Source organism: Lissotriton vulgaris, chromosome 2_2 (assembly GCF_964263255.1).
Source record: "Lissotriton vulgaris chromosome 2_2, aLisVul1.2, whole genome shotgun sequence".
Classification (NCBI taxonomy): Eukaryota; Metazoa; Chordata; class Amphibia; order Caudata; family Salamandridae; genus Lissotriton; species Lissotriton vulgaris.
In genome coordinates, this window is record NC_141688.1 from 37,349,652 (window position 1) to 37,358,888 (window position 9,237).

Genomic DNA, 9,237 nt, shown 5'->3' on the forward strand with positions numbered 1-9,237 from the left:
CTCTTGGGTCAGTACGGTGGTTGGGTGTAGCGCTGTTTATTGTTTCCGTTGTTAGTTTTACTCCTAACATTGGTTAAGGTGTTTCACGTCCATGGGGCGGGCAATGACCAGTATGTACTGTGAATATGTGCTATCATCCTGACAAGTATCCTTTTTTGCTGATTTTTCGATTGCTTCTTCGTTTTGTTGATACTTTGCTATGATCATTGCCCGCTATGTGATTTCGGTTGATTGACTGCGTCTGATCCTTCTTATCTAAAAAACTTTAAAAAAATTTAACCTAACTAATCCTGTACCCAGCGGCCCCTTTTCCCACACGTCATGTTTTTAGACACTTGCTGCTCTTCGTCTCCGGTACTGCTGGGCTGTTCTATCCTTGCTTTTTGTGCTACCAATCGACTTCGAGGCCGGCCAGAATGGTTGTAGGCCCGTATCTGTATGCTTATGTTGCACAATAAAGGTTTCAAAAATTTAAAATAAAAAAAAATGGAAATTGCCTCATGCCTATTTATTGGCCTTTTTGACTATGGCTCATGGGCCTGCTCACGTTAGTGCTAAAAACACCGTCTCCCAACTAGAGCAGGTGTTGGGACAATCCAGATATTTGTAAAACAGCTGACCATTTAGTAAAGCATTGTATGATATTTTTACAACACAATACCGGGAAGGGAGTATCAACTCCCGCAGGTGGATTTTCTCCACAGCAGGTACCTTTCGAAGCACTTCAAATGGATTATATCCAGTTGGAGCACTGCAACAACTTGAAGTATGCTTTAGTGGTAGTTTGTTCATTTAGCAAGTGGGCAGAGGCCTATCCGACCAAAGATAATATTGCTTTGACAACAGCCAAAATTTTGTTGAAGGAATTCTTCCCTGGATTGGCACTTTGTAGGGTCCTGTGGAGTGACAATGGCCCGCATCTCACTGGTCTGATAATAGAGTACCTAATGAAAGGTCTAGGGGTAAAATAGAAGTTTCATGCTTCCAATTACCCCCAGGCAGCGGGACTTGTAGAACGATCCAACGCCACACTGAAGCTTAAACTTGCTAAAATACAGGCAACAATGGGCCTTAAATGGCCAGAAGCTCTGCCCCTAGCCTGTTATCAATTTATTTCATCCCACACAGTAAGATTGATCTCTCCCCCTATGAGATAGTGTTCGGAAGGCCTATGAATGTATGGGGACCCCGAGACCAAATGTAATAAAAGAAATACAGTACCCTGCCCTTAGTAAATATTTAAAAAACTTAACTGAAAAATTGTCTCTAATCCATCAACAGGGACATGAAGCCATACCTGACAATTCAGAAGGTCTAGCCCACCATCTTCAGCCTGGAGATTTTGTCTTGACAAAGGATTTTCAACGAACTTGTTCGGGCCTGCTGGAAGGGCCTGAACAAGTCTTGCTTACAACTCAGACCGCTGTCCGTGTCACCAACAGGAAGAACTGGATTCACGCTTCCCATTGCAAGAGGATACCAGCAATTGTTCTTCAACCAGAAGGCAGAGGCGATTCTAAGGAGATACTGCAAACCCAGAAGAACATTGCCCCTACGAAAGAAGAAACTCTGTTCTCTGATCAGACTACACCTGCGGTTACAGTGTACAATCTGCGACCAAGTAGGGAAGGAGCAGATAGAGACACCGGAGGACCTGCTCCCAATTAGTGGGGAGGTTAGACTGTGGCACAATGGGATCGCAGAATCGGCTGAACTAGGTTCAGTGCGGGTTGTGATACTTGCTCTGTGATACCTGGGTCTCTCTCAGACCTGTGGTTGTACTAAGTACTGTTAAAGAGAATGCATGGAATGATATCCAAGTGGAGAGTGAAGGACAAGACTATGTGCATGGTGGTCCTGATTATTCTGTTAGTAATATTGGCAGCAGCATTATCGACAGTGGAGGAGGTAATCCCAGCTCGAAACTTACTGTCTGCCACAACTACCCCTGTCCCCACATTATTACATCACTCTTCCCTATCATGAAAGGAAGCATTGATTGTTATATCAAAATAATACTTTCATACAAATGTTGCATCATACTCATAATGCTACAAATACTACCAACTGCTGGGTATGTGGAATTTTGCCAGCCCATCAGAAGAAGGGAGTTACGACCCTCATTCCCTTGCCATGTTCACATAATGGCTCCTGTAGAGCCTGGTTTGGACTTTTGTGGGCCTCTAAAATCAATAATATTACTACAGCTGATGTAAGGGGACTTAATAAGCAATTGAATAAGGTGTATTACCCCGATGACGATGGCCTCCCACAAGCCAAGGGAAATATATGGGAAATGGAGGAATACAGCAAGGGAAAATTCCACCACAAGGTACGTCTTTCCCAACACTCGAACAGCCAAGGGGAATGGGCCTCCTGTTATCGCTGTTACAAGAGCCTGAGCAAGTCTTTGTGTAAGCAGTGTCCCTGTGGGAAAAATTGACTGTGCTACAGTATTGAATACCACTGGAACAAACAATAGCAGTTTTCTATCATCATATAACACTTACTTCATTTGTGGAAACAAAGGCTACTATCATTTGCCATTTGGATGGTCTGGAATATGCTGTGTCCTTCTTGCTTCCTCCTGTGTTTTTAGCACCTGCATCTTATCACAAAGATCAAAAACTGTTTAATGACACTTCCTTGAAATGATTCAAAAGAACTATAAATGGTGATGAAGTGGGTCAAACTGACACTTCATTACAGCAGTATGTTGATTTTAATTTGGGACTCTTCTTCTTGGTTGGTCGAGCCCTGAATAGCAGAAAAGTAAGACGATTGACCCGAGTGGGAGAGGCAGAGACTAATCAAACAGCAATGGCTCTTGCAAATATCACAGAACAGCTCCAAATTACTAGGATTGTGGTTTTGCAAAATCTAATGGTTTTGGATGTGATATCGGCTGATGGTGGTCGAGCATGTCGCATCATCGGAAGTAGCTGTTGTGTGTTCATTCCTGACAATTCTCCTTCTGTCTATGACGCTATTTCCAGACTGCATAAAATAGCTGCAGAAATATATCAGGAACAAGGAACATGGACTTGGTCCGAGTGGTTGTGGGGTATTGTTTCTGCTTGGGGTTGGAAATTAATAATGGGGATAGTAATTATAGGAGCCATCTTTCTCACATGCTGTAGCTGCATCCAGTGTGCTCATGTGATATGCACAGCTTGTATAGCTACTTAAAACAGTATCAAGCCTTCCCCAATTAATGTTCATGAATCAAATAGACAAATGATGATGCAACTCGAAATTGATGAACTAATGAGGATTGATATACAAGATTAATATATGTACTTTAAAATGGATAGCATATAAGATGGCGGTGTGAGCAGACGTGCCTCGCCGAGCTCCCGCTGCTGACCGCCGTTTCATAGCCCCTACCGCATCTCTTCTGGCCCCGAGTGACTCCCCGGGGGACCCGGACCCGACATCAGTGCACCGGCGTCCTTGAGACGCGCTGCGACGGCCCGGAGACGCCTGGATCCTGCCAATTTGGGTCAGGTCCGATGCGGCCTGTGCAAGCGAGGAGAGCAACAACGAGGCCGCGAGGGGCGGAGTCAGGCAGTCGACGCCGCGCGACCCCGGCGGGCAGGGCAGGTCCGACCCGCGCGGCTGTGCGCGAGGCCTCCCGCGGCTCCTTGGCGGGGGCTTCTGTGGACCTGCCGATTCAGCCTGGTGGTGCGGCCGGATTTCCTGGACGGCGGACGAGCCGCTGGCGAGCGGTGGCCGGGTAAGCAGCGCCAGCACCCATGGCCGATAGGGCGCCGCAGGTTAGGAGAGGAGGGCGGACGACCCCCTGCGTTGCACCAGCAATAGACTGTGGCCCCGGGCCGCCATCTTGTCTGGACTCCTTGCCTGGACATACTCCCTGCACCCCCCCCTGGGTTGGGACGACGCAGCACCCTGGCGGCCTAGCTTCTGCCCAAGAGTTGGATGCGGAGCCCTGCCCCCCACAATCCCAGAGAGTTGCAGGTGTATGGCGGAGCTGCCGCGCACGCGGTGGGTAGCAGCGGGTCAGCGGGGGCATCGAGAGGACCCAACAACGGGGCCCCCTAAGCACGCGGTACCGTCCCTGGCAGTTAGTGTGGCCGGCTGCCTCGTGATCATCGGAGGCTGGAGAGCTAGGTGCCGTCATTTTGTGAACGGGCCCGGTTCTGCGCCCTACCACATGGTTGAAACCGTACACTGACTGCCGCTTCTTGGAGTGGGTGGACACCCACGTGGCCTGCTCCAGAGTGCTGGTGATCCTCGGGGAACCCCTGAAGGCGTGAGCAGGAGGTTCGAGTGGACACTACGGGGCCCCGCAGGGAGTGGTCACTAAGCTACCGCTGTACGGGGCCTAGACTTGAGAGCTGCAACGCATTATTGACCCGGCCTGCTCTGCTCCATCCTGCTCTGCCACCGGGCCCGAAGGGTATGGCCGCTGGTAGGGTGCGCAAAGACAGGACCATTAAGGACTTGCTGACTCCCGCCATTATGGGGAAGAAAACCGATCTTCAAAATGCTGGAGCCCAAGCGATGCCCACTAAGCCGGTGGCTGGTTCGCCGGGCAAACCTTCCCAAAGCACAGATGAGACTGTCACCAGGTCCTTCTTGGAGTATCTGTTTAGCGGATTGAGAGAGGACCTCCAACTCCTTAAGGCGGAACTGAAGGATGAGATTCGAGAATTGACGCCATCGGGGAGCGTGTAGCCGACCTCGAGACGAAGGGCGACAACCGTGATGTCGAGCTGGAGGCTCTCCAGCAAGAAATTATCTGCATTCACGATCAGCAAGTTGACTTACAAACACATGTCGAAGACTTAGAGAATCGTTCTCGGAGGCATAATATTCGAATCCGAGGAGTGAAGCATACTCCGGACACAGCGGACCTCTTTCAGTTCACGACAGGCCTCTTCAACCACATCTTGGGCCGACCGGCAGACTCCGTTATAGTTCTGGAAAGGGCGCACAGGACGGGCCCGCCCAGGGTCTCTGGTGCCCTGCCAGCAGATATTTTGGTGTGTGTCCAGGACTTTCGCACCAAAGAGGAGATCCTGACCAAGGCACGACAGCTTGACCCCATCAAATATGGCGACCACTCACCGTCGCTCTTTCAAGACCTCGCCGCCATCACCCTTGAAAAACGCAGGTCGTTCAGACCGGTCACTGCTGAACTGTGGCGACTTGGCATCACCTACAGTTGGGGGCACCCGTTCCGCTTAGTGTTCAAGTGGGACAATAAACTACATCAGCTGTGGTCCCTCACTGATGCTTGCAGGTTGTTGGGCATTGAGGAACCGGACCCAGAGGGCGGCTCGCAGTCCGGGAATGTCCCGGAAAATGGCTCCTCTAACCGTTGGCGACAGCAGAAACGGCGACGCAGGCCGCGTCGTCCACCCCAGGAAGAGATTCACAAAGGCCAGAGGGCGGCAGTCGAGACGGCAGCAGCGGAACTGACGGCAACGGATAACGGCTGATGGACGGGAGCCGGAGGCCCGGGATCCTTCAGGCTGGTTATGGATCGCATCGGCGGTTGACGGCGGGAGGACTCCCAATGGAGGCAGACATATTCCCCCGCTTTTTCCACTCATCTGTGAGAGATGAGGGACAGTATTGTACTTTGGTGGCTCGTTGTTTTGGGGTTTTCATTTTGGGGTAGTTGGGGGGGGGTGGGGGGTTGGGGGCAGTGCAAGGGTAGTTCCAGTCGTGGGTGGGCGAGGGGGGGTTATAGGTCCAGGGGGTCTTGCAATGACAGGCAGTTGGGCATTTCAGGTCGTACGGGGCTAGCCATCGCTGGGCACGTCTTAGCCCGGTTCCAGAGAAAGGCGGGGAGGGCTGATGGGCATCGGGGGTCCACATGGGTGATCATGAGAGAAGGGTACGGATGATGCTTTATGGCTCCCACTGAGGTACGCATCCTCTCACTAAACGTGAGAGGTCTCAACAACCCTATCAAATGCAAGGCGGTACTCTCGTGCCTCGAGCGCTCACAGGCTGACATCTGTCTCCTCCAAGAGACGCACTTACTGCAGAAGGATTGCATACGTATGAAATCACACACCTTTCCACATCAATTTTTTTCGTCCACACCACACAAAAAAGCTGGGGTCGCTATATTGGTGGCGAGAGGGTTCCGGGGGCGGGTCCTGAGACAGGGAGAGGAGATCAAGGGGAGACTCTTATTGTGCCATTTCTCACTGGGGGGATCTGATTTTACGGTCTGTTCGGCCTACACCCCTAATGAGGGACAGGAGAAATTCTTCCACGACGCGCTTAACATGCTGGCAGCCTCGGCTGATAGACACATCTTGCTGGGAGGGGACCTTAACCTAGTGTTCGACACTGCCATAGATAGGTCAGCGCAGCGCTCTACACAGGCCGGGTCCTTGTCGGAGGGTGGGTTGGCGCGACTGAAAGAACTAGGCATGGTAGATCTTTGGCTCAGTTTCCACCCGGGCACCAGGGCTTACTCATACTTTTCGAGTGCACACCGCACCTACGCCAGGCTCGACTACTTCTTGGCCTCTACTTCCTTCCATACACTGACCTCCGCAGTGGAGATTGGAGTTGCATCCTTTTCGGACCATGCTCCCCTGTTGGCCACTTTCCTCTTGGTGCTGGCGCCTGCGGGACACACTGCTGCATCGCAAGGAGGTGCCGGGGAAAATAATAGGGGCAATCCACGATTACCTGCTACACAACACCACGGCAGACACCTCTCCGACCACACACTGGGCGGCCCTAAAGACAGTCCTCAGGGGGGAATTTATAGCCTTAGCTGCGGCAGAGAACAAAGCACGCGCAGAGAAGAGGGAAGAACTAACACAGAAAGTCAGGGAGTTAGAGGGCATGCACCAAAGGACGTGCGCACCGAGGATATGGAGACAGTTAACCCTGGCTAGGAAGCAGCTGAGTGCGCTCGTCCAGGACAGAGCGGAATTCGCGGCACTGAGGGTGCGCCATATGTACTATACTGGGGGGGATAGGTGCGGCGCCTTCTGGGCCGGGCTCTCAGGGAGAAACGGCAGCACCAGACAGTGCAGGAAATCAGAACGACCGGGGGTGGTCTGGCCACGGAAGACAGAGACATCGCAGCCACATTTGGTGCATTCTACACCTCGTTAAACTCAGGGGATACGCTAGACCTGGAAGCAAGTGCTCCCTTTTTGGACTCTGCCCAACTACCAGTGCTTATCGCTGAGCAGGCGACGGCCCTGGATGGCGACATACGGCCTGAGGAGGTAATCTCAGCCATCTCCCGGCTCCGGCTGGGGAAAGCCCCGGGCCGGATGGCTTCACAGCTCTCTTTTATAAGAAATTCTGCATCCAGGTGGTGCCGCTGCTTACCAACCTATTCAATCATTTCTCGGAATCCGGGGCTATCACAGGGGACTTGTTAGACGCCACCATCTCCGTGATCCCTAAACCAGGGAAAGACAAAACAAGTTGCGCAGCATACAGGCCCATCTCGCTTCTCAATATCGACCTGAAGCTCCACACCGGTATCCTCGCTACGAGGCTTGGCCCACTGATGCCGAGACTGATCGACCCGGACCAGACTGGGTTCATTTCGGAACGCCAAACTATCGACAACACCAAACGGGCGCTACACCTCATAGAGAAAGCCACGCGTACGGAGGGGGAATATATGCTGCTGTCCATCGATGCGGAGAAGGCCTTTGACCGCGTCCATTGGCCATACTTGGAGCAGGTCCTGGTGCGGGCCGGATTAGGCGAGCGTTTCCGTGCCTGGGTGCTCAACTGCTACTCTAGACCCTCAGCGACAGTACGGGTCAACGGGTACTCCTCGCCCCGCTTCCCTATAGAACGGGGCACACGGCAAGGTTGTCCCCTCTCCCCCTTATTATTCGCCCTGTACATGGAACCCTTGGCGCAGGTGATACGACTTAACCCGGGGATTCGCGGCATCAAGATGGGAGCCTTTACACACACCATCAGCCTGTATGTGGATGATGTCTTGCTGTCCCTCTCCTCCCCTCGTGAGTCCCTCCCTGCCTGTGTAGCTGTCCTTGACACCTTTGCAGGGGTGGCTGGTTTTAAGGTTAACCTTAGCAAATCCGTGGCACTTGACCTCTCCCTAGAGGAGTCCACAAAGACATTCCTAAAGGGCCTCTTCCCCTTCCCGTGGGCATCAGAAGCGATCCCGTATTTGGGCATACAACTGGCACCGACCTTACACGGTACGGTCCGCCTGAATTATGCGAAATTGAGGAACACGATCCGGTCAGAGCTGGGTAGGTGGAAACACCTTCCCCTGTCGTGGCTAGGCAAAGTGGCGGCGATAAAAATGACAATTCTGCCGCAAGTATTGTATTTATTCAGAGCTGTCCCTATGCGGCCGCCGGAGGGGTGGATCCGCCAAACGCAGTCGGAACTGGCCAACTTCATTTGGAATGGATGGCGTCCACGCATGAAGCTGCCCCTGGCGATGCTGCCTCCTGAACAAGGAGGGTTGGGCCTCCCAAATCTGCTCCTCTACTTCCAAGCAGCACAGTTACGAACACTAGTGGAGTGGAGCAAATGGGAATCGGAGAAGCAATGGCTCTTCCAGGACCAGGCAGTGGCGGGTCGCACATTGCAGGAAGTGCCCTTCTTGCGGCGGCACCACCGACCTCCGAATCTCTATGCCTCCTTCATTACGAGGACGCCCCTGGAAGTCTGGGATCAGGTGAGCATACCACATGACCTAACGTCCTTCCCATCCCCGCTGACACCTCTAGTGTCCAACCCGGACTTTGGTCCCGGCATGGATACAGGGGCTTTCGCGAAATGAGGCCCTGCGGGTTGCAAAGTATTGTCCCACATCTATGCCGAAAAAGGAGCAATTCCCTTTGACGCCTTCCGCAGGGAATATGGTCTTCCGGAGGGGGAACGCCTCCGCTATTTCCAGGTGAGACACTGGGCGCTCCAGCCCACTGTTAGATCGGGGGCTGACCGTAGACTCAGCGACTATGAATACTAGTTGCTTTCTAGGAAGAATGACCGGGGCCTAATATCAGATCTATACCGTATGCTCATAGGCAGATACGCACACATTCACAACGCAGGACGGGCGAGGTGGGAACGGGATTTGGAGCGCGCGCTGAGTAATAAAGAATGGGAAGGCATTTGTTATAGGGCCCGTCATTCTGCACACCACATGGGACTGACAGACACTCTCACTAAGCTGGCCACATATTGGTACTACACCCCGGAAAAATTGCACGAGATGGACCACACAAGGGATGC